We start from the raw sequence: 27,569 nt of genomic DNA, 5'->3' as shown, positions 1-27,569 counted from the left end.
CCGTTGATGGCGAGAGTTTATTTAGTTGGACAGGCCGTCAGGCGGCGGTAGGTTTTTAATTGCACCCAGTTCCGCCCACGACGACGCGTCCTCGGAACCGGCCACATAAAGTAAGTTGGCATATTCTACCTTCTTCCAATTACCTCCTTCCAAACTATTCATAGACCTGGCCGGTAACAATTTCTATAACGCAAACCAGAACTCAAAAGAAATAAAAAGGAAAACTTTCCAAGGATTCAAGTTCTATTCAAAATGTTAATCCGAATTCTGAATTCAAAAACTATGAAATGTTTCGTTTGTCGTTTATCATCGCCGTAATGGCCGCTAGTTGAATTGGATTATTGGAAACAATTGCGTGTGAAGCGAGTCTCTGACGTTAATAGGAGGATGAAGAAAACAACATTGTGTTCACTATTTATGGCGCCAATTTGATATATTGCGAGTGGAAAAGTAAGGGAAAGCCGGAAGGTGGAATGTTTTAGCCTGGATGGAAAATAAATAAAATGAGTTATATTTCCTTAGCGGATCATAAAACAAACACCCGCGCTTCGTACACTGGCTCCCTTTCCTGTGCTTTCGGTGCATAGAAGCACTCAACTCGATTCGCGTTCTACCAATCACAGCGCCGAATTTACGGCAAATCGCGATATAGTGACGTTTATCTACATCGATAACGAACCCGTGTAACGGCAGCTGTAGCAGGCGGATGGTGCCCCCGCTGCTTTTCCTATAGTTTATCATGGTCTCCATTCTATGTACCTATACTCTTGTTTGCATATGGCGATTTTTTTTAAAGCTTTTCTTTTAATCATAAGGAAAGGTATGTTAACAGTTAACCATTGTTTCGCCACAATATGCCAAGACTGGCATTCGTAAGACCCACGCTGATAAACAATATTGTCTGTATATTATATGGTACTTTCACTTAAATAGGAATAAATTACAATGAGTATTTTACGGGTAATAAAATTACAATGAGGAGTTTCGCAGTTCAGAGTTCGGAGAATTATAAGTACCATATTTGAATTTTGAGGGAGAAGGCAAACTTTACCCGGGACAAGATGATTTTTATTTATTTCAAGTACGTAAATACTTACATAATATTTATTTTATTTTAATTGAAAAAGTCGAACAAAAAAACTAAATCATAGATAGCGCAATAAAAATATACATCACAACCAGCTATTCCCGTTATGAGTCAACAAACGTTTATGAAGTCACTAACACTTCGCGAAAGGCAATTACTGCCAACGTCGCGACATGTTGCCTGTCGCTGCCAGCGACGACCATAGAGAACTGATAGCATCGGGACTTCATATACAGTTCTATTTAAAAAAAAAGATAACGGAGAGAACATTATTTCAATTAAAAAAACAAGTTGATAACATATTTTTGAATTTAGAACATTGTTGTTTTGTTACCTGATTAATAAGTCAAAAATTGTAGAGGTGTCCACTATTTTTGTATGAGTCAGCATTCTATCTAAACTTAATAATATGTACAGATACAGTAAACAGTTAAAAAATATTAAGTAATTCAATCAATTATCATGTTTATGTTCGGCAGTTCAAACAATTTGTCGTTCAGAAAGCATCTGCCGAAAGCCGTAGACAATTTCACGATGGTACATCTCTAATTTTAGGCAAATCACACTAGGAAGTAACATAAAGAACTCAGTTCCGCCGCCAATCTTTATCAATTATGAACTTTAACTGACTTTATTTAGAGTGGATGAATGAAAACGGGTGTCTTGCAAGCCAGCGCGGTGTGGTCGTATCGTAAATATGAGGACATCAAAGCAACGGACAGCCAGCATTGAATTGATGACAACAATCTTGACATAATATGTATTTGGAATAGACTTTTTTTGGAAGATTAATAAATCTTGCAGCAAACACTGTGATTTAGACGTTATAGCGGTACACAACTAGGATTGAAAACTGTTATAATATTCAAGGATCCTAATTCCTATACGCCGTTGAGTGAAGTAAAGTATTTATTTACATCATATTTGTAATACATATCTCTGCCATTACCAGTAACAGAATAAGAAGTTTTTTCCCTTGTCATTCCTTATTTACCAAGCTATCAGCATCATAATTAAATCATTTAAAGCAAAAAAGAAAAAAATACTTTTACATTTGATACTTTTTAGCCCCGTACCATAGATGCGTATCCCCGATAGACCGGGCGCATCTAGATACGCACGGCTGTCGCTTCCACTCGGACATTTCGCGAAAGCAACACTCATTTCTGCTGCAATTTCACTTGTCATTTCACAAATGAGCTCTGTGCATCATTTAGAAAGTCCATCCCGCAAATTGAATTAATATTGCAGCTATCTGTGGCCCGGGAGATGCGGAGAAACTATACTTCGTAACAGATAAGCTCAGGGTGAGCACACACTAGACGGCGCGCATTCAGGGTAAGCACACACTAGACTGAGCGGAGATAAAGTCGTGGCTATCGGATATTTATTGTTCCGAAATTTCGGAGCGCTGCCCTAACCATGGCTCTATTTCGTTGTATTAAGTGTGCCGATTATGTGACAATTCTTGTTCGTTTAACGTCGACTTAGAGAATGACCCCAGTACTGGCTACGCGACGCGAACAATATCGCCAATTCACGCATAGGGGATTTATCATCAAATTTCGTTAATACCTGGGTATGAGATCCAATGATGTTGCAGTATGGGCCGCGGATCTTCCACTATTTAACGACTTAGCAGTAATGAGAGAATCCGATAGCAAGGAAGGACTGGACACATAAAAGTTATGGCACTTTCCATTTTTCTCGTAAACCTCGACTCGTATCGCAATTAGTGCAAGAGGTTTCCGATAAGATCTAGTTACACTAACGTCTCCTTATTTAGTGCAGTCAATCATATTACTGGAAAGGTGTTGGGAAAAAGTAGCTATGTACGTATTTACACCTGATCATTAAGACGGAATTCTACACTAAGGACCTAGTGTAATGTAAGAAAAGTGCAGGAAGAAATGCCAGGAACTACTGAATGCCCTTTGATGGTGGATTTGGTAGTCCAAGATGCACTGGTCTCTCGCTAAAGTGGTAGTTCTGGTTTTAATATGATTATTTAACTCAACCAGAGGAGGCTGGCCTGCTCGATAAGGACGCTTATTAACCAACAGTTGTGGGTGGTATCATCTATCTCTATCTGATTGATTTGACATACATTATTTATGATTTCTCTGTACCGATATCTCAGAGAAAATTACTACGACATCGGACACCTTATTTATTGAATGCGAGAAAGAGATATGGCTTACTCTTTTTGCCGCTCTAGTAGATCACAGGAAATTGCCGTGGTAGCCACTTACCTGTAAAGAAAACCAAGGATTAATTAAAAATGTTGTTATTAAGAAACAATAAAAATATTTAAAAATAATACTGTTGATATGAGATGGAATAACACGCGCCACTCATTACTCAATAACCTCGTGAGGGTTCACGCGTAGAAGGCAGTTAGCACGCTAAAGGGCAAGAAAGTTTATTAGGTACATTGCGCAACAAATACTGAAAACATCGATTACAGGGCCTTTTAAATCGGCAGTGTAAAGCGCGGAAATCGTAAGGCGTTATTTATGGCTTGACCGGCGCGGGCGCGGGTTTCCAAACCGTAACCTTTACCAGCTCGTGTTAGCAGCTTAGGCTGGAGAGAGGCTTTATAAGTTAGTCTGCGAATATGTAGATATCTTAATGTACCTACTTCTAATAATTGTTGGGAGTTAACAAGCTTTCATGATGCCATGTCCTATTTCATTTCATAACGACAAACCATTATTTTTGTGTCTGGTGTATTTTGCGTGTTTAAATCAGGACTAAACAATTTTATTATATCGTTCTACACCATTCTATTCATTCCATATCAAAGTTGGTAGCCTACACATTCAGTGGGACTACCAATACTAAGGTCCACGCGGGAGGCATAAATCAATATTCGAACGCGGTTTTATCTCACACATTTCAACGAGCGTGTAACAGAGTCCTCAAGCCGGGAACTACTCGTTGATACGTCTCGTCCCGCGACTGAAGTCTATAGGCAAGATCCGAAACTAACCTAGTTTATCATAGACAGATAGATACATATAGTACTCATTATTTGTACACGAAAAAGAACAATAAAATTAACAAGTTGTAACTTTATTTTTTTATAACATTCATATAAAAACTCATTTTCACTATATTCTAGACGTCCCTCGAGCTATAATCCTCCAAAATTTAAACTCAATAGAAACTATTTCTGATGATGCCAAAAAATAGTCGTGAAATAGTCATAAATAGTCGTGTTTTCCAAAAAAATAGTCGTATCATACTTTCGGAGTTAGAGCTATACTTTATGGAGGATTATAGCTGGAGGTCTCCAGCTATAATCCTCCAGCCTCTGCAGAACAAACGGTAAGGCCTATCGACTTGGTTAAGGTCTCAAAAAATAGTCGTGAAATAGTCGTAATGACATGCCAAATTTCAGAAATAGTCGTCCAAAGATAGCAGAGATATAAAGGTACTTTGCTGCAGCCCTGGTGGAGGATTATAGCTGGAGGTTTTGAAAATATCGAATATCTTTGGAACTACTATGACTATCGGTTTGAATTATGTCTCAAAAAATAGTCGTGAAATAGTCGCTTCTATTTATTATAATTTTAAGCTTGATAAAAGCTGTTAAATAATGATATCAAATTCTTCATACAAATCAAAGTGGACGAGAATGCCTAAGCGAGCCAGTACACAAAAATAATAGCACCGTAGCATTGAAGTACTCATGTCGAATTTATCTATAAATCATTTATTTCGTCATACTTTGCATCAATAGTATCTAAACTAATCTTTGGTATGACATTTTATTGCTTTTGCCTTTACCTTACTGTGTACAGAGAAAACGTATGCCTATACACGCACACATTTATCTCTGTTATCTTGACAAACGATAGCGATGACGACTACGGCGATGTAGTACCTAGGTCAGTTATTGTCATCCCTTACTATCCCGTAATCAGACAAATATTGGTATCCTTGTCTCCTTTCTAACCGGCATGCATCGCACGCATAGAACACGTGAGCGAACGTGTCACCGGTTGCATCTTGACAAGCGATAGCAAAGCGGTATTTATTACGTCCCTTACTATCCCGGGATCACACAAATAGTGCTGTTCTTGTTTTTTTATTAGCGTTGATGTGGCCGCCACCTCCGCCGGTGAAATTCGGATTAGTTTTATTGAAGACGCAGTACAGGGTAGCACTCAAGCGATAAGAATAAATTACGGTGTTTGAAATATAACTCATTTAATTACAATCACAGGCCGAAAGTACTTTTATTTATACTTAAGTTATTCATTAAACAATCTTTAGGTAGATTAGGTTTCATACAATTATCTCAGTATTATTTGACTATTACCTATAAACATATTTAGTTTAATTTAAAATAATCACAGTTGGTTTATTGCTAAGTAATAATATAATATTGACGTAGTTCAATAAAAAAAACATGGTATGAACTTAAATATGTAGTTATTTCACTATTTAAAAATAATTTTTTTTTAGCCCTATATCATAATAAGCTTAAGTTAAAGTAATCACAGATTGTTCATTAGTAGGTTTAGGTAAGTATAATCACGGTTATTGTCATAATGAAATATAACTCATTTAATTACCATCACAGGCCGAAAGTACTTTTATTTATACTTAAGTTATTCATTCCTTCATTCATCTTTAGGTAGATTAGGATTTAATTATTTTTATTCTCCATAGTAAAAAGTCACGTGACCAACTAAGTTTCTATGAAAAATGATATATTTTTTTCGCGAATATTTAAATTCTGATTTCAGTTTCAGGCTTAGATATACCATGCTGCACATGTAGCATTCGGCTTAGTATACCCTTTTTGCAACACCTTGTATAATGGATTTAATAAATATACCTAAATAACTTCGTAGGTGATAATAGGGTATCTATAATGCCCAGATAACGGAATCCTGTAGGTGTAGAACTTGCAAAAATTATGAACAGCCACTGTTGCTTGCGACGTTATTGAAGAACACACGTAAGCTGCGCTGAAAAAAAATAAGGCAAATTAACGTCTTATTAATAAAAATATTTGTTTTTTTTTTAAATATTATATACATATATATATATGATATACGAGTAGGTAGATACGAGTAGTAATAACGTTATTTCACCTAGACTATTTGTTTGGTAATTTATTGTCATTTGGAGACCACAGCAAACAGTGGAGTAAAATTTCTTATCAGTAACTTATTGCAACAATAACTTGAAACTGCGAACTTTTGTGCGAAAAGGGTAGAGTAGAAATACTGTTCATTAGTGTATTCGCTTTTTTCAATATATATGTCCCATAACCGACCTCTATTGTTTTTGAGCGAAAGAGATAGCTGAGTAAACAATTTGGCTTTTGTCCAAAACCGGTTTGGTCGGACGGTGCGTTTGAAACTTGTATGAAATTTCACAGGGTGTGAATTACTTACATAGGTATTTAGTTCAGAAACACGTTTTTGTCGCTTGTAACTGATAGGTACAAATGAGTTTTGACAAGTAAATTGGCTGTTATAACTTTATCAACTTCAGCACCACAAAACTGTATCCTATCATAATCACAATACCATATGAAAAGTTCCAATTCTTACCTAGGATTTGTTATCTGGTAATCATGTATTCGGAGCCATTGCAGTTTTTTAGCGCATTACATCAATGCAGTCATGATAGTTTATCGGCGCATTACATCGATAGGCTGTGTTTTCATCTGAAATAATAATGGGTTGGCTTATAGGTAGGTTACACATATTTTTTTTTTATATATATATTTATTTGCCTAGTTTCATTCAGAAATACAAACAATAAGCCTTTTTTTGCTATTGAGGGGTAAATATCCACATTTAACCAGGACTAACGTATGTAGGTAATCGATGATACCCACATATTTTCGTATCTACTAAGATATGTACATGAATGCCTTGATTGCATGTCTGCACAATTTACTAGCTCATAGTGTAAAATTGCTAATTGAATAACAATCCCCATACATATTAAGCATAGATATTAAAAAATAATTTGGCTACGATACTTCAATAAAAAATCATGTTAATAAATAAGCTGATCATAACAAAATGGGATGGCTTGCTTTGATATTGAGTATTAAAAAGAATAGAATATAGAATAGAATAGAATATTTATTCAGAAAATACTTAATGCTAAATGTGATTTACAATAATAGGTCAACTCTTAATGCTAAAGGTAGTTTAAAATGCTGATCTGAACTAGGAAATAACAGAGTTTTTCCTGTATTTCAGATGGAAAAGCTCTAAATTAAACAATTTTAGAATCTAAATTAAATAATCTTAGAACAGAAAATATTAAGTAATCTTACTTTCTAAGTGTTTTATGTTAGATTTATTATAAACAAGGCATTTTATGTTAGGTGTAGGTAATTATATAAGTTAAAAGTATTGTTTAGTTAAACAGTAATAATAATAATAAGTTAAATTAAACGGTAACAATTATCACTTGACAATAGTTAATAAGTTCTCTGTATCTTCGTAGGACATCTCTTGTAGAGATTTCTGGAGAACGTTCTTACACTTGGTGTAAGTTAACGGGTAAAGGACCAATTTAGCATTTAACCTATTGTAAAGGATTGGTCCAAAGAACAAGTAAAACCTAGATGTTAACGCATGTTTGGTTGTTTTTATTGTGCAAACTTTATCTACTCTCCTTTTGTTTGTTAATTCTGGGCTGTAGGGAAGTGCCGTGTGCTGTTTTAAAACTGTACTTGAAATAAATAACTGGCGGACTGTTAGTACTTTGCATGATTCATATAGAAGTTTCGTCGGATAACGGAAAGGGCGAAATGTTGAGACTTTAAGAACTGCTCTTTGAGCTCTTTCGATCCTCAATAATAAGGTTTTAGCCGAGCCACCCCACGAAGTGATACAGTATGTTAATACTGATTGGCACAGCGCAAAGTAGACTTGTCTGATAATTTTGGAATCTGATATAAAACGAAGCTTTTTAAATACAAATATTAATTTACGAACTCTGCTGCTTAGAGCTTCTATATGTTGCTTGAATGATAGAGTTTCATCGATGGTAATACCCAGATATTTAGTTTTGTTTGTGTTAGTAATTGTAGGACAGGTGCAGGGATAGGCCAGGGATTTACAATAGTGAGCGTATACGTTTGGAATTTTTAATTGTGATTTGGGTTTTTGTTTTGAAAATTCAATAAAGTTTGTTTTCTCGGCATTAAGTGTAAGTAGGTGATGCTGAAGCCAGCGGTTAAAAGGATACTTACTTGCAATTTTCAAACATAGCACTCACTAAACACTCTTATCTGCATCCACTAATATCTTTTAGAATATAACATCTTGAATATTCATTTGCATATAGAGCACTCACAATATTTTAACAACCAACAATAACACCGATCGTGACCATAGTTTGCACTAAACTGTAAACAAATGATCAAACAAAACATGCAAAATACTAACCCCAACTTCACCGGTGGCGGCGCGCGGCGGCGGTCACATAAGGGGCGTAATAAATACCGGTTTGCTATAGCTTGTCAAGATGTTACCGGTGACGCGGTCGCTCACGCGTTCTATGCGTGCGATGCATGCCGGTTAGAAAGGAGACAAGGATAGCAATATTTGTCTGATCACGGGATAGTAAGGGAGGACAATAACTGACCTAGGTACTACATCGCCTTAGTCGTCATCGCTATCGTTTGTCAAGATAACAGAGATAAATGTGTGCGTGTATAGGCATACGTTTTCTCTGTACACAGTAAGGTAAAAGGCAAAAGCAATAAAATGTCATACCAAAGATTCGTTTAGATACTATTGATGCAAAGTATGACGAAATAAATGATTTATAGATAAATTCGACATGAGTACTTCAATGCTACGGTGCTATTATTTTTGTGTACTGGCTCGCTTTGGCATTCTCGTCCACTTTGATTTGTATGAAGAATTTGATATCATTATTTAACAGCTTGTATCAAGCTTAAAATTATAATAAATAGAAGCGACTATTTCACGACTATTTTTTGAGACATAATTCAAACCGATAGTCATAGTAGTTCCAAAGATATTCGATATTTTCAAAACCTCCAGCTATAATCCTCCACCAGGGCTGCAGCAAAGTACCTTTATATCTCTGCTATCTTTGGACGACTATTTCTGAAATTTGGCATGTCATTACGACTATTTCACGACTATTTTTTGAGACCTTAACCAAGTCGATAGGCCTTACCGTTTGTTCTGCAGAGGCTGGAGGATTATAGCTGGAGACCTCCAGCTATAATCCTCCATAAAGTATAGCTCTATCTCCGAAAGTATGATACGACTATTTTTTTGGAAAACACGACTATTTATGACTATTTCACGACTATTTTTTGGCATCATCAGAAATAGTTTCTATTGAGTTTAAATTTTGGAGGATTATAGCTGGAGGCACGTTATTCTAGATCCAAACGTAAACATTGAACAGTATTATTCTCTACATGCCATCGAACATAAAATAAAAAAGATATTAAGTATTATAACAGGCTCTTGTTGTATTCATCGTTAAAATTTTGTCAGCTATTTAAATTATACATCACTTAATAATAGGTATTACCTGTTTAAGCTTCAGACCTACGGCTTACAGGAAGTCACGAGGTTTTAAAACTGAATCACATCTTGTTTTACATGTAGGAAGGCACGGCCAATCAATTCGGCACAATCTTTTATGAGAAACCCTTTATCGTTTAAAAATGTACAGCAGAAATCTTGATGCGTCGTGCGGTAGCAGGACTAGCAAGGCTAGGAATGACACGTAGACGTAAGTATACGCAAAATAGAAAAAAAATGTGACTAAACTGGCAACTTAATGCTTGATCGTGAGTGGCAACCCTGACGGGTATTTGTATTATCTACTTAGGTTCTGAATTAGTGTCTTTTTATATCTCACTTTCTCCAACAGCAACACTATAATTATAGGTATGCATTAAAATGCCATAAAGAAATGAGTCACTCAGACAGAACTAATATCAACACCGCCCAACCGACCAATCAGGAAACGGGCGAGTAAGATCGCATTAGCATAAACATTAGCAGTTGCGCCCGCGCACCACGATATGATGATCAGGGAAATGTGGTCCGTTTATTGAAATTGAAATTATGCACTATTTTGCATACAATCACGGTGAAAGCCTTTTAGTCATGGATATTTTAATCGGTCTGTGCCCATTTCGAGCGAGCGCGTTTCGGGACGTATCTTGATGTCGTCGTCCTCGGGTGGACGCTGTTGGCGGATTTCGGTTTTGTTTTCGGCCGTTCTCGAAAAAGGAACGGTCGAGATTGCGCAATCCCATTCGTAAACGAGTATTTACTTTGAGGAGAATGTGGATATAAAATTGTATGTAAAGGAGCGTTTCATGTCTTTAATTCTTTATTTAAACCGTCCGAACCGATTATGATGCACCAGGAGTTGTAAATAAAGTATTTCTTGATCTTCACAGGGAGTCCACTTTTTAAATTACGAGTCTTCACGACTACAAAAAACAATACAGATAAGATTTTGCAAAGCACCCAGCAGTGCACCTAACCAAAGCGGTAAAACGACTTATAATGGAATTAGGATCGTTTAGTGCCAACTCGTGCTTGGGCCGGACGGTAATGGCCCTATAATAATAATTCCTACGCAGATTGAGGCATTCATGCGTGAAACCGATATCTCAATTCTGTTACAACCACTTACACCTACAGTTTCTTGCAGGTTTCCCTTCGCAGGAACAATTAAAGGCTGTGTCGAATGCAGCCTGCAGAAAGCAGTTTGCCTATGGAATTAGAAATTGTATCGGCTCTCTGCATGTAATGATAGAGTAATTAAAAATACATCAAAAATGGATAAGATTATGACCACAAATCCATACATTTTATTTGACATTTGCTCGTTTTCAAGGGAAAACTAATGTTATTTACCAGACATAAGGATCTATCAATCAAACCTCATAGGACTCATGCTATATTATACAAAGTGTATCAAGCAATTTTCATTCAACATTTATCCAAAAAGCATTTGTATGTTTTGCTAATGGACTCGATAACTCAATTAACAGATATATATACGTTTGAAACAAATCATACGGCTTTACGGCAAAGTTTTGTAAAGTCTCAAAAAAACAGCTTTTAGATGTACCGTTAACTTTTATATCCATTATCAAAGCACACTAATCATTCTCTCAGTGTTTGCGTCTTTGCAAAAACAAAAAACTAACGACACGTCCATTTTCTAACACAGTCAGGGGCCGCAACCGTGCGGAATACCTGTATAATAGGTTCACCTGTGTAAGACCATTAACCATACTTCTACTGGCATTAGCTATTTCTAATTAGTGGACATCAGAAGCGGAACCGAATATTACTCCCATTTGTAAAACCAGCTAATTGCTGTCACCACGAGCCATGGCCTTACTTAGTCTTGAGGCTCAAGCAAGCTGGACGCTACGATAGACTAGCCAAATAGGATGTAGTGTTGAGGTAGATATAGTTGTTCCAAGAATTAAACGTAATTTCTCAAATTTCTAAAGCGTTGCGTTTGTGTTAGCGAATTTAGACAGGCTTACATTGAATATTATCATGTGCATGTAACTTAATAAATTGAATGATTCCATTGTTAATATGTGAATTAATGATTTGTTAAGTTGATGATAATACTGTATATTTAATATTTACTATATATTTCTTCTTTTTGTTGTTGTCAACTATTATATTCATGCCATATAAAGTAGTACCATTTTAAGTAGTGGCGCGTGGTTGGTGCACTTGAATATTTATGTGAAACCGAAAGGAATACAAGAACAGGGGACAACCTCCACAGCGCTCGAGCCGTAGCCAGAACACAGGAGGGTTACTCTATACTGACGAAAAACGTTTAATACTGATAAAGTCCCGCCATCCAAAGACCTTTGTTATTAAAAACTGTAGTAGTAACTATACTAAAAACCGCTTCGCTATAAGAGCTTGCGAAAGTTACAATAAATCACATCATATAACTGATATATTTAGCGAAAAACTTATTAATTTTAAGAAAAAAATTATTACTAACCCTAAAATAGCGTAGTAGTAGATTTGGCTGTAAGTAACTTATCATATAAGTACATGGGTAATATACCTAATTATATAATTATTATATAAGTACCTAATTATATTGTTGATTGTTAACTTCTGAACTTTATGCATCTTAAGCAGTTCAGTGATGTTCTGAGTATTTAGTAAAAAAATAGGTGTGAAAACTTTATTGGCTTGTGTGTAAACCTTATGTTAATTTATAATATGTAATAGCATAAGCTGTAGGGCATGCAATACCGGAACAATTTTCAATACCGGTATTGAGTTTCGGTATTACAACTCAATACCGGGATCCCGGTATTAATACCGGTATTAGACTTCCTTGTAATAAATGGCATATACTGTGTTTAAAGGTCGTATACATCAAAATAAAACAAGAAAATGCAATCATATTCTGTATTTTGTTGTAGATTTTTACGAGAAATCAGTTTTAGAGTTTAAATTTTAGAATAAACTATTTTTTTACATCCGGTGCCCGTTTACGCATGGTCAACAGTAGATTTCTAGCAGCCGAATACTGCATTAAACGGTTGGGAACAAGTGCGCTTTCACAGTATACACACACAAGGCTAACTAAATCTTAATCGCTTTATTTATAGCCTAAAAAAGTCCGATTCCGGTATTACTTCAATACCGGTATTAACTTTCAATACCGGTATTGAAAAAAGCGGGAATTTTGTACGGGATCCCGGTATTACGAATACCGGTATTGCGGTATTGCATGCCCTAATAAGCTGTTTGTTTTCCAAATAAAGAAAATTAAATTAAATTAAAGTCGTGGCTCGCTCAGCAGCGCTTTGAAACTTTGTTTTTCGTCGCATAGAGTGACCCCTCCAGGGGCGAGGAATAAGGACACAGAACAAACGAGGGCTTCAATAAATCCGCTGCAAGTCCTCCTACATCGGACACAACACCTGGACACACTATGTTTATCACCGGTTTCAATTTCAATATCAAGATCGTTTCGGCCACTCGATTCAGTAGGGCAGTTCAAGGGTCTACTTTCACTCGACCAGCCATTATTTAAAATTGATTTCTTTTGTTCTGATAACACAAGATGCAGGGATTGTATGTGAGAAAGCGATGGAGACAGCGAGGTGACTGACCTAAGCTGTAAATCGATTGGTAAAATTCCAATAAAGGAACTGACTGTATAAAAAATCTTGAAAAGACTTTAAACTTACGGCTGGACGTATTCATGTTCGAATCAAATAAGATTATCGGATTCAATAAGTTTTCGATAAGAGAGACTTTTTGGTGGTTTCAGCGCTTTTGGTTACTTTTCAACGTCAAAATCGATACGTGCGCGTTTTATTTTGGTCATATGAATAAAACATTTCACCGAAGCGGTCTGCTGTCGTGAATGCTTCAGCCGACTCCATATTTGGGGCACTATGTATGAGCATTTTCGTATGTTTGTATGAACAATAACTTCCGCGTACGTTCATAGGTAGTATTCAAATTATCAATTGCTATACAGAAAATATACCAGTTTGTACCTATTGTTTTATGCAATTCAAGTTCTCGCTCAAGAGCTCATAATCTTCAAATGGCTGAACATAATTATTTTCATGAAACGTGGTTAATAAGAACACTCGGAGTAACATTATCTATCACTTTAAAAAATGAAAACGAAATTCATTTCTGCCGCTACGCTACCACAGACAGATACACAAACAAGTTATACTTATAACACCCCTATTTTCAATGCCTTCCCTTTGTTAAAAATATCTGCTCTGATTTCTGCAGTTCACTTTCGCAACTTTTAACGAGAACTTAAGTGATATTTTTTAAAGTTAGAATTCAATCGGCATAAAAAATATTTATAAAAACCATTAGACATTAATTAATTTAGGCCCAGTTCGAGACTATTGAAGAAATTCATCGAAATAATCGAAATACAAGCTTCGTAAACTATCGGTAAGTTAACAAAGTGTATGAAGCAGTAACAATAATTCAAGGAAACACGCCGAAACGGAATAAAAATATCATATATCATCCCGAGAATATTAAGGACGGATATTTGAATGACCGATGGTAAATTTATGCGGGAACTGTGTTCTGGGTGGCCTTATGGACCTTACAATTTACATCCTACACTTGTACTCATAGTTCTTAAAATACCGCAATAAAGTTTATATTCGCTTGATCGGTAAGTTTTGTAAACACAAGCGATGACGGATCGACAATAACCAATATAGTAATTACAAGGTAGCAGACCTTATCGATTTCATATTACAGTTGGATGATAATGGATTAAGTTTTCTTCGGTGTATGACGTTAAGAAATTGTGGACTTAGAGTAAATTGTGTGTTATGGTCGCAAGCTACAATCTGGGGCTACGGAAAACTAAAAATCTAATAACATAAGTAACGTAATCCATAATTTCTTAAAATTATTTATCGTTGTAAATTATTAGCCGGTTTCAGTTAAACACATCTTTTGACTTTATGAAATCTGGACTAGTGATGTAACGAATATTCGCATTCGCATTCGCATTCGCGAATATTCGCACTTTTTTGGATATTCGCATTCGCATTCGCATTCGCAAAATTTGGTGCGAATGTTATGCGAATATCAGTAGGGTACTTTTTAGAAAAAACTATTTGAAAATAATGGTTAACAAAGGTTAGCAAAGTCAAAATCCATTCGTCGATAAGTAACTTTTTTATTACAATTCACTCTCTTAATCAAATTAACAGTCTAACTTTATCATATTTATTTACTTTGGAAAATGAAACTTTAGATATAGGTAGTTAATAGTTTCATAAGACCTAAACATAAATAGCTTCTTTAAGCAATCAAAAAGCGTATTTTCACAATATAGTGTCACAGCAAGACAGCCATAGATTTAAATAAGGTACGTGCGCCAAAGATGGCCCTATTCCTAAAATGGCCCACTTACAAAATTTAAATCTTCTAAACGCCCGGATAAGTTGAATTATCGCTCTAATGTTTGGTTAGTGCCAGAGAAAAAATGGCTTACGATTTACAACCTAATGTTTACAAAATTTTGGGTAGTATTTCTTTAAAATAACAAACTATTATCGTTTTTTTTTCGATACAGACTTTCGTAGGTTCAAGGGCATTCTGAAAAAGCTAAGCGTTGTTTGTATTCTTTTTGTTTTTCAATAAATTTCATTAGGTCTTGTCACCGTGAAAACTTCATATGAAGGCCCACCACACGCGTTACCAAGATGGCCCGGGCTTAACAGGACTATACAATATCATAGTTTCTTTGGAACATGAAAGATAGAATTCCGGCTATATTTTTTATTATTATGTTATATTCAAACACTGAAACTAAACTTTAAGCGTAGTAACGGTCTCTTAAGTACCTACTTTCCAGTTTAAATACTTATAAAATAAACAAAAATTCAATTTTTTTTTTATAAACCTAATAAAGCCCACCAAAAATTGAAGCATTGTTTTTCACTCTTAATAATTGTTAGAATAACAGAAAAACATTTTTATTATTTTAATATCATTACAGACTTTTGTATTGAATGTAGATTTAGTTTTGCTAATCCACCGTACTATTAACGCCCAAAAAATCGATAGTAATTGATTAATTAACAAAGAAGCTCATATTTTTGTTTATGTTTTACGTAAAAACATGGTTTTTGTTCTGATAGAATTTATAAATTACCTACTTGATTAATATCGGGCCATGATAAGTGCCCTATGTTCCTAAGAAGGCCCACATTAGAGGTTTTCGAAAATGATTGTTTCCGTAAAGAAGCTTGATTTAATCTGATGATTTATTTGTTGATTAATATTCAAAAATAAATGGAGAATATATTAATCAAGTTTATTTTCTTACATTGTTTAAATTTTTATATTTATTTAATTATTGCAAAAAATGGGCCTTACAAGGCGCACGTACCTTACGTTTAAATGTTTCGTGTAAGTCGCCCTCAGAAACCGCACACAGTCGCGATGTGTCGTAACAGTTACGGAGCTAAATAAATTGTAACTACTTCAAAAAAAACTGCGACTAGTATTGGCTAGTCTCATTCGGAATGCGCCTAGAACGGAACGTACCTCGTTCAGAACAAGACTGCCACGAAACCATACAAATGACGTCAAATTTGAACACAAACTGAATATTCGCATTCGCATTCGCATTCGCGAATATCGATATCAGATATTCGCATTCGCATTCGCATTCGCGAATGTCCAAAAACACACATTCGTTACATCACTAATCTGGACAGAAGGGCCTAGCTGATTTCTGTGCATTAAGATGAATAATTTTCTACGCCTGTCTTGCATCCGCAGTTACTTATTCAAATGTCACAGCTAGACCAGATCGAGACGAAGTCTAAGGGTCACTTTTACCAAACGCTAAACGTATTTAAAATTGTATTTAAGTCAAATTTTAAATACATTTTGTACCAACTGACAGACGTTTGACAGACTACTAAATGCGTTTAGTGTTTGGTGAAATTCCACCTTAATGAAGTGTTTGTTGCGTATGACACACGCACTTTCACTGCCCTTAAGGAGGCTTGCGGAACATCGTGTCGGGACCATTTAAGGTCCCCAGCTTTGTTTCTCACGAATTAGGAATTAGCCTATTCGAGTAGTCATCTGTCGTGAGATAAGGATAGCTGATCTGTGTGGCCCTTGCGCTGGAGAGGACTTGCTTTACGGATTATCTCTGAGATTTGGTTCTTACGCACGTTTAGCCTTGAGAAGATTTCATATTTGATGATTTTGTTTCCGGCGTGTATTGAGGGTACCGATCTATCAAAAATTCCACTCATTATTGTACCAACTGTCTACCTACATAGAAAATAACTTAATTAGCGCTTATTTCCTTTAAAAGTTTCCCTAATAGGTACCTTAAACGGTCGTTATCAATTATTGTGAGCAACAAGACGTATTTATCAACAGTGTCATATTTTAGATCATTGCATAAGCAAGCGCAGTGGACACCTCTAACAATCCCATCTCAAACACGCACTTTCACCGCCCTTAAAGGGCTTCGCAGACATGATGTCCCTGCCTTTTTAGGTTAGCAAATTGGCTGTGTGTCACCTCTGCGCATGTAGACGCCCTTATGTGTTCTAGAAGGTTCTCACGATTTCGGTGTAAGGGAAGTGAGGCCTCGTACGAAAGTGAAAGTGTGATGTCTTTTGTCCTTTATTACCCATGATGTGTAATGGCTATGGGAATTTAAACATGCCAATATTGGTAAAAGGTTAAAGCATTCAAGTATTAATGCGGCTGTTAGAAATCAGTGTATACAAAACTATACGCTGAAATCAACGTTATTGTTATCGTTTCAACACATCACAACAAGGCGGCAACGAGACCTGTCAACAAGTTGCATAAAGCAATAAAATGATTTCGCAAGGAAAATCAATCAGTGAGTCGGGTTCACCGTAAATAATGCCTTTTTGACAAAAGAATCAGTTTACGAAACTCTTCGTATTAGATACACTTTAAAGGTCAAATTAAGCTCGCTATCAAAAGTCGAGTGTCAACAATAATGGTGAATGGAAGGTTACGGGTATGGGGTTTTGCATATTTGTGACCTATGAAACAGCGCAAATAGAATTCTGCAAGAGATTAAGTATCACTTCAAGATTCATCACCATACTAAATAGTTGGAAAGGTTACGCCTGTATCTGTTTGAGCAATCTCGATGGTGTATTGTAAATTTATATTGAATGCAACAAAACTACTATATACTATGAGGAGACCGGATGGATATGAGGGAAACGAAGGCCTTTCTACCATCCTTAACCCTTAATAGGGCATGTCTACTTTAAATTTTGAATTAGTTTTCACTATAAACCCAATCAAGTTCAAAACAACATAGGCTCCATATTCTCAATGCCTATTAAGGTTTTAGCATCACTTTTAATCAATTCACTCCGTAGTGGCTTCACCTTCCCTGAGCTCAGACGTCGCGTCGTGATCAAAGGATCATGTCACGTCGCGGAAATATGTATTGTTTAATTTTTTAATACACGTACTTAAAATTATGGACAAGTCGATTACCGGCCGACGGTAGGCAGCTTTTGTTCTCCGCCTTTTGGGCGAGACAAGGAGGCCTTTCTTAAAGAGGCTCGTCCATTATCGTGTTGTTATTATGATAATGATGCGGCCTTTTTAAATATGGTCTCTATTTTATTGGTTCCTGGTGCTATGAATTTATTTCATGATAACAGACGTTTACTACTACGTCGAGTAGAGTTGAAGGTTTAATTTGAGAATAAAATAGGAGGTTTATGGACAGCAGCAGATAATGGGAAATTAAAGAAAGACCTGCATTACCCTAGTTACTAGGGCTAAGTTTATAAACAAGTTATGTTAGCACACTTATTTGTAACAGACACTGCCCGAGACATCATACCCGTATAAGCATTTACCAAAACTGGAGAGACTTGAAACAATATACAACCATCACAAACTTTAAAATTTATCTTCTATTTCGTTAATTTTATAGCCATATCAATATTATTATTAGTACCTACTTACTACATAGATGCAATATATCATAGTAGTTGATAATAAAGCACACGACAGATATATTTCGCGCGTACTATATCAGCAGGCTAACACCTAGCGCAGATATTAATATCTGTCGCATTAGCGGGTGCGCGGGCGCAGACTAAAACAATGGCAGCCATTGTGCCTCCACCTGGTGGACGCAGCGGGAAGCACCGTGAACTACGAAGAACAGAGGAATAGGCAAATAGGAATCTATCTGTGCTACCACAAAAATATTTAAACACTGTTTAGCAAGTGTTTAAAACGAAATTTGACAGATTTCGTATGCGTTTGACAGCGCTAAACATCTGTTAAATACTATCTAAGTTTTTGTGGTAATGTGGTAAGGCCCTAATTTATTTATTTTTGCCAGCAAAGTACGTACCTATATTTTTACCACCAACATGTTTCAACAAATTAATAGATCTTTCGCAACAAAAGGTCATCAAAGGGTTCCGCTCATCTGGCATAATCTTTATTGACCAAAACTCATTTCGCATAACTCGTATGGTCTAAACTTTTTTGGCCGAACCATCACTTTGCCAAGACTTATGTGGCATAAGGCTCGTTTCGTCTAAAACTCTTTAGGCACAATCTTTAAACACCTAAGTTTCGTTTGCTCAAATTTATGTTCGTCTATACCTATGTATAATCTTGTTTCTCCTAATGTTATCTTAATAAATAATATATTAAGTATGTAGTAAATGTACAAATTGTGGTATTTTTCTCCTACATCCCGAAAATCACGATATTGTATGATCAAAAAATCGAAAGTTAACGACCAATATAATTATTACAAACCCCATGAGATCGAAACCTAAAAATAGGTGCGACGACGAGCAAAGCGAGGAGGAGCGTGTTAGGTGCACATGTTCATCAAAACCAAAGCGGAGCGTTTTCCAAACAGCGGAAACAATATAAGGCACCAGTTTGCGCTATGTAGGGAGACGCTCCGTCAAAGTTAAAGCCAAATGAATATTATTACTTTGTATAAACCTATGCCATAGCATTATTAGGCTATTCAAGATTTGTCCATACCATTATTAGGCTAAACAATGTTATGCGAAATAACTTTTTACTAAACGAGATTTATGCCATACGATTTTCGGCGTAACGAGACTTTGACCAAACGTTACTATGCAATACGAGATTAGGCAAAAAAATCTTATGCCAAAAAAGGTAGACCCGTCATCAAATGATTTAAAAGTGACTCCAACATAAATAACTTCGAAGTGACGATTGAAGTTCAGTTTCAATGGTTAGTCAATGTCATGAATTCATTAATTAGCGGACTTGGACGTCTGTAACTTCATGCTTAGGCAGATTAAGTGCCAATTTCTCCATAGTCGGTTAGAGCATAACCAGATATCAGTGGTTGACTTTTGATACATCTGTCAAGAATTTAATATGGAGATGACGTATAATTGATGAACCAATCCCTGGTCGGTTAGATAACCGACTATGGAGAAATTGGCACTTACCTGAGCACCTAGTCCTCAATGCCTCCTCCATGGCCCTCCTCACCGGCTGTGGTGGCTTGTGGTCTACAGTTTGCCTGTAAGGGCGCGATAATGCGTGATTTATCCGCCCCGTGATATTGTTGCAGTGTCGGAATTTGTCAGCACGCTGCGCGATGAATTGTGGGCCAGCTCTGATTTATTGACAACTTACGCTCGGGTTGTTTGTATGACACCTTTGTTTTGCCCTGTCCTACCTACATTATACCTATATATATTAAAACAATTCAATGATTTCGCTGTGAATAAATTCCATGGTGATAATTTCTTATCTGTTATCATTTGTCATGGGGTCCGTTGAAAACTTTGATGTGTATTTTTAAAAATTAAAGTACCTAATAGAGAAACTTAATGTGTATAGTTGTATAAGGCCTCAATATCTCCCTCATGAAAGTTAGTATGAAAATAAATCTAAATAACAAAGGATAGTATTATATATTAAATCATAGTATTATACGTAATAACTTGTTATATTTCTGTTTATTTCATAAGACTGGTTTAAAAATAGAGCACAAGTCAGCACCAGAAAAGGACTGGGGTAATACTTATCAGTAAAGCTGCAAAGCTCTGCAAAGCCCCAGTGCCTGTGCCAACTTCGACCATGTCAATTTTATTTTAATCCAGACAAAACAAATCTGCCCCGCGCAGGAACAAACAGATAACTCTCACCGCGGGATTAAAGTATAGTGGAGGTAATGTCGCTTAACAACACACAAAAAACGAATGCTTGTCTTATGTACATTAAAGGCTATAGGTGCATAGTCGAGCCGGTAAAACATCATGTAACTCGAAAGACCTGTCGTTGAATGTGACATATATTGTTCTGTTGGCACAAAGTCCATAGGTGAAAGATAGCGAATTGGCTAAGGGAAAATGGTTGCGGATTATTTATTTCATTCATATTCTACAAAAAGAGGCTCTCAATCGGGAGGCTGAGTGTTAATCTCCTGGGTTGTACCAATGAATTATTTTTAAATAAGGAATTCAAGTATTTACAATTATACCATGTGTTTTTACGCTAAAGGAAAACATCAACAAACATAAACACTGTCAATGAAAGCTTTCCTTGATAGCGACCAAGTCAACAACACTAAGAAGCTTCTATTTAAGTATTTATTGGTGAATATTTAAATAAAATTGCTAGGATCGGTGATTAAATGCAAATCAAAATGTGCTAGCTACACGTCTGTACATATTTAATCGCGTCTTGTAAAACCTGATCAAAATAATACGTGCTTTCCCAAGTTAACTAGGTTAATTGTGTTAAAAACGAAATCAAATGCATCTAAAATAATATCACTTGCAGTATTGAAATAAACCATTCTAGTATAATATTTGCACCTTAACTAGTAAGTACAAAAATACAAAATAAAATGACGGTTGTTCCCTTGCCGTGCCTCCACTACACCAAAAGGCCCATTCCGCTATTTGCAGCAAGGTTGTAACTGTTGTAAGACATCACACAATTACTGATAGGTAATCAGAGATTGCCTCGCTGGCCCGTATCATGCAGAAGAAAGTTCTCGAACTCTAGTTCGTTGCTAGGATAAATTGATCTTCGACAAATACAAACTTTCAATAACGTTCTGATTATATATACTAATGTGGTAAGTAATGATCTAATGATTATTGATAATTATGAATATTTATTTCATAGTTAGTACTTAGCTTTTTTTTACTATTTTACTATTCACTAAGCAAGGAAGCTATGTTAAGTACCTACCTGTTTAAGGAAAATTGTAATCTTTAGGTCTGTATTAATATGTTACTTTCATAGAGCTTTATTAGAGTTAAACCAACATAGTAACTACAACGGCACCCAACAGTGGCAAAATCTATTTAGTAGATTAAGCCCCCAAGTGACTTCGTGTCTAAAAATAACTACCGTGTAATATAAAGTTTAGTTAACAAAAGCTATTCCGATGGATATAATGGAATCACGTAGTAAATTACCTAATCTTAGAACGCAAAAACATAAGTTACGAAACTAGTTTTTGTGTGTTTGAAAGTTGAAAACAGGGAAAAATGTGCCTCTACATTTAGGTGCACAATTCGTGAAATGTTGGTATTTTAACTTGTATTCATAGAATTTACAAATGGCAACCACACAAAACACTCGGATATAGACTTTGTGACTGGCCTACAGATTCGAAATTAATTTGTTTGCAAATCTCCTATACAAACCCTTTTGAATTAATACTGGGGTAAAAGTTTAGAATACTTTTTTACGCATTCCGGGATAAGGTTTGATAACTGGTAAGAAGAGTAAGACATACCAGAATCCCAAACCGTGTCAGACATTACGAAGAATAATAAGTTGTCCTAACAAACTTATATTGGAGTTGGCAGTTGTCGCAACAGAATTGCAAAGTTAGCTTTGTCTCTATGTACCTTCCGACTATCACTGTAACATGAATATATGTATTTATTCATGCAACAGGCGTCACAAATCCCCGCACTGCCGCCCTGCTCTGAAAGCGAGAGCAGTTCATAAAACCTTTATCATCGCGGGACGTGTGACAAGCGGCGATATGGCTTTATTTACTGTTTGTACGCTCGCTTATTTATCGACCTATGGTGTCTGGTGCAGGAGGTGCCATAGGTGCATGGTGGTGTAGGTTAGGCTGCTTGATTGATTTGCGAACAATAATCTGTATCAACCATAGACTTAGTATATACTAGCGTAATATATACTAAGTCTATGGTATCAAATTACATACTAGAATTACTAGATGCAACTGTTTCCGTGCTCAAGTACACGTGCTTTACTCCTGAAAATGAACTTAATAATTTTAGGCCATATCTTTACTTAACTTAACACAGGACTTTTGATATGTTTATCTTCTAACTAGTCCAAACAAAGTTACGAAGTCAAAAATGGTTTTCCAACAATTTCATTAAAAAAAAATTTGGTCTAAATATGTAGGTAAGTATTAGTTAAACAGCACTTGCGATTGGGTTTAGCTAATTTAAGTAAGTACTTACAAACATACTCCTTAAGTCGATCCTTAAAAATAAAAATAAGGATCAGCTCCTAGACTATTTCTTACCCGGGACGCCCACGATAGTATCAGCGAGATTGCAGTAGATTTGCATCTCGCGACACACGACAGCGCGTTATACTGTACATGTCGCTGTGACAGACGCCCGGCACGCGGTTCGCGACAAGACGCGGCTATTTTTGTCGCTGACCAAAAAAATGTGATACGTAGGTACGTCTATGCGTTCTCTATCTATGCCGTATAGAGAAAAAACGCTGGAAACTAAGCACTAGTCAGCGCTGGTAGGTAACCCGCGCAGCAAAATATATGAACAAACTTTGGTATGGAATATGGTATTAATAAGATACTCAATATGTACACAGTACATAAGTAGGTATAGTTACCTACGTTTAGCGAATGTGTGAGGTCCCGAATTAGTTATGTACACCTACAAAACATAATAGGCGTAGCAGCTTCTAGCTTTGGGCGCAGTCGATTGTGATAGCTTATCGATAACCGCGATCTGATTTCTCGATAATAAACCGATTCGAGTCGCCTCAACGCGGCAGGTGCTACGACACTGTCCACTGTTCATGCTAATTTACTATTGTACCTACCGTTCCACGGAAACCTATTGTTCGCAACCTAAATGTCAGACTTGTAAGAAAATGTTCCGATTTCAAAACGTATCGAGATTATCCGAGACTTTCAAGTCCGTGCATCGAGCGGCGATACCGGAAACTGTCCACACACGACACGGCGATAAATCAAGCTCTATTATCGGACCTCCGCGATATCCCATAACGCTTTTCGTCCTCCCGCCGTGACCATACTTGAGGCGGTAATAATTAATATTGTTCTTTTTTCAATTTATCACTGGCCGCTAATTAAAGAGCGATGGTATCGCAGTATTGTCTTCGGTGTGGTTTTTTGAAATTCGAACGGCCGCGAATTGAGGTCGTGCGATATCGGGCAGGAAATCGGGCGGGCTTGTTGCGCGCGCGCACATGGCGGAGTCAAGCTTGGAGCTCACACGGCGAGTTCACGGCCGACACAGCTTGCTTAATTAAGCCTCAACAAATAAATTTTGCAAGAAGAATATTCAAAACAAAATCAACAGCCCTTACATCAAGCTATTGTTATAATTATTTTTGAGACATTATTTGGTATAACCCGTAAAAAGTTATTCAGGTATTACGTAATAGATATAACAGGTGTAGGTGTTAACTATACCTGTTATAGATACAAGATAAACATCGAAAATGTCAACTCATTTATTAAAAATAATGTTGAAGAGAAAGGTCCTTAAATATGCGACTGATCGAGTTCCAATCACTACAAAAGTGAAACTAAAACATTAAATTTATTTATTACTTTAGAAACTAATCCTTAATTGAATGACGTAAAGCATAATATTTTACAGGAACAGGCGTAATGTCGTCTTGTTTATGAATTAATCAATACATACGCCAATTAATGCTAGATCGGAATTCGGAAAGTTTTTTTTTAATTGCAAACTAATATTTCATTGGTCGTGAATTAATTTACGTTATTGACCGCACATGACAGTGAAAATCGTTTGACTAATGCACGAACTAATTCCGTTAAAGATAAAAAATATATTTCATTAAGTTGTCTTGTATCTTTATTAGCACTTTTAGAAATCATCTGCTATGTTCGTAAAACTGGCTACACGGTAGTACACTTGTCCAAAATTAATAATGCACATGCAGATCTTCACACCCGAATCATTAAATCGTAAGAGCCTTAAAAAAACACTTGCATTTTGCACCTTGTTCGAAAGAAATAGGAGTCAATATCATGTGTCACATAATCGAAAACAACCGATCTGTCAAAGATTTCTATGCGCATTATCAATTTTGGAGCACTGTAGTAGGTATAGGTATATAAATAATAATAATAATATAAAGTGTGACATTTATATTTTTATAACAAAAATGCTTCGAATCTTTCAAAGGAGTACAATAGGAGTGAAAGTCAATTGACAATAAACGTGGGTTCCATGGAAATGATGGAATCATTATTGCCTGAGAACTACAAAAAGATGTATAAAATGTCTTGAATGGCTGCAATACAATTGGTGAAAATTGAAACCCTTTTTCTCGGTACCTACTGAAGCTCGGAAAAGTGAGAGTATCAAATCATCCAATGGGGTACAAGTGAAATACTTTTAAAAAAGTTCCTGCGCGTACAACGATGTTTTTAGTGCGAGTTTTTGCGACACGATTTAAACATCGCGCTATTTATATATATAAATTTTATTATTTAAATTTAAAATATAATTTATTATTTATATATATAAATAGCGCGATGTTTAAATCGTGTCGCAAAAACTCGCACTAAAATATCTTTGTACGCGCAGGAACGATTTTTTTATTGCAATGCGCGCACCGACATAATGTTATGAACTTATATGTTATAGGTACTTCTGCGACTGCGAATATAATAATGGTAACGTGATTTCATGGTTCATTTACTAACAAATAGATGTAATAAATTATTTGTAATTAATTACTCATTACATAATTTACTTTTATTTTCTAACCTCCTTTGCATAAAATAACGCCATTCATAAACGACTATTTATATACGAGAAAGAATTAACGAGAAATAGGTTTGGTCACCTTCTAGGTTTAATTTACATTCAATTTATTAATTAATGTAAAAACAAAAACCCACTTGAGATATCAGCTTTCGCGGTTACTTATTCACGATACATTTAATCCAATGAACTGGTTATAGGAACTGTTATGGTTTAATCCGATATACTGTATATATAGTTTCAGCGATTCCCACACCTACCCTCCATTACGAATATTATCTGTAGATACTTTCTACTCTAAACCATTTTGTTGATGCGGAAGAGCTCATGTTATGCCATGGCGTTCATAGATTGTTATAGCACTCGGATTAGCCATGCGAGTTGCGGCGCGTGGGAGGCACCCGCCAAAAGCTAATAACTTGACGGCTAACGGCTGACTGCTGGCTTGGCTGTATAGAGGGGGTAAAGGGAGTCACTTGGGGAAAATAGGACACAGCTGTATATAGGATAGCAGTAAGTAATAAGAAATTACAATGCGGTCCATAATCACCGAGGCTCAAGAGAAAGGGAAGTCGTGGCCTGAGCTCAACTTGCTGGCCACCAACAGAGAAGGATGGAAACGCCTGGCGTCAGCCCCAGAATCCTCGGAGGAGTAGCGGGAATGAAGAAGAAGTAGAAAACATTCTGCGGAGCTCTACGAGATTATCCAGCGAATTGTCGCGCGTGGTAATTACTCACGCATAATACTTATATCTCGACGCCTGGCATTAGCATGTCATCATCAACCATAACTGTACAGTCTACGCCATGAGGAGATTTTGAGCGCATATCTCATATTAAGTAAAGAGCACAAAACTGCCGGCCACTGACCTTTTGAAGTCATCACCATAGGCACGATCCTTAGAACGAGCAAGAAAAGCTAAAAGGAAGGTAGCTCACAGATAGCTGCTCCTCTACACAACCTATTCCCCGCCCTTACAACGTCGCTTTAAGACTGACTTACAGCCGGAAACTTGTACCATCAGCTAAGATGAGCCTGCGTATTAATATAATTTTCCTTTACATTTTAAATGTATAACCAGAATTACATGTATAAATAGCACGTCTATACTACTTAAATTATTAAATGCAATAGAAACACGTCTTAACCAATAACAACAACAAGCTATTTCAAACTCCAGCAAATATAAATTGAATTAAGCTTTAAAATCAATTTTCAACAACATAAATCCCAATTAATTTCCAGTTAACAATAAAGCCATAGAATTGCAACAGGTACCACCGATACCGATAACTTTAAACTAAAACCTTACCGGAGAAGTCGTTTTCAGTAAGTATAATGTTACAATGGCAATACTCGTACATATAGCTTTAAAGCTCACTACAGCACTATTAAGCAACAGTGATACAACAATAAAATAAGCTGTAAAAGTAAATACTGCATAGATAGGGTTGCGTACCTCCGTGTGTTTAGGTCTTATCGATAAAGATCGTATCGACACGACATGTTGAAATTTGAGGGAATGTTGCCAGGTTTTACAAATATCATTCATTTTTTTTTGCTAACATCGGTAAAGCGCTTGCACATAAAATCCAGCCTGGCATAGCACTAGCTAACTCGACAGCCTTCCTTTACAACCAATGTTCGACTCCTAAATTTTATTATCTTAAAATGTAATTCCACTACCTAATAATGAAATATCACAAAAAAAATAAAGAGATAACGATTATTATTATACCAGTTGGCACTGGGAAGAGCATTTATTGCAAAAAAAATATTCTTAGTCTGGCAACACTAACGTGATATACGACTCGGTGTACTGTCCCTATTTGTCGCGTTAATATCAATGCAGGTGTCAA

At 36.2% G+C, this 27,569-nt stretch overlaps 1 protein-coding gene and 1 long non-coding RNA gene across 8 annotated transcripts in view; both read right to left on the bottom strand.

Moving 5' to 3' along the window:
- Positions 1–27,569, bottom strand: part of LOC105394631 (rho GTPase-activating protein 23) — a 277,190-nt gene that overhangs the window by 155,094 nt on the left and 94,527 nt on the right. The gene's annotated exons all lie outside the window — the stretch shown is intronic.
- LOC125489037 lies at positions 5,825–8,695 on the bottom strand. 2 transcript variants are annotated; one of them, XR_007266689.1, is made up of 3 exons: positions 8,325–8,695; positions 6,661–6,776; positions 5,825–6,069 (listed from the first exon to the last, which is right to left on the bottom strand). It is a non-coding gene; the product is annotated as an uncharacterized LOC125489037 (long non-coding RNA). The 2 variants fall into 2 exon arrangements; XR_007266690.1 differs by having other exon boundaries at positions 8,521–8,544.

The sequence above is a fragment of the Plutella xylostella genome, chromosome 10 (assembly GCF_932276165.1).
Source record: "Plutella xylostella chromosome 10, ilPluXylo3.1, whole genome shotgun sequence".
NCBI lineage: Eukaryota > Metazoa > Arthropoda > Insecta > Lepidoptera > Plutellidae > Plutella > Plutella xylostella.
This window is presented reverse-complemented; position numbering and strand designations above follow the sequence as displayed.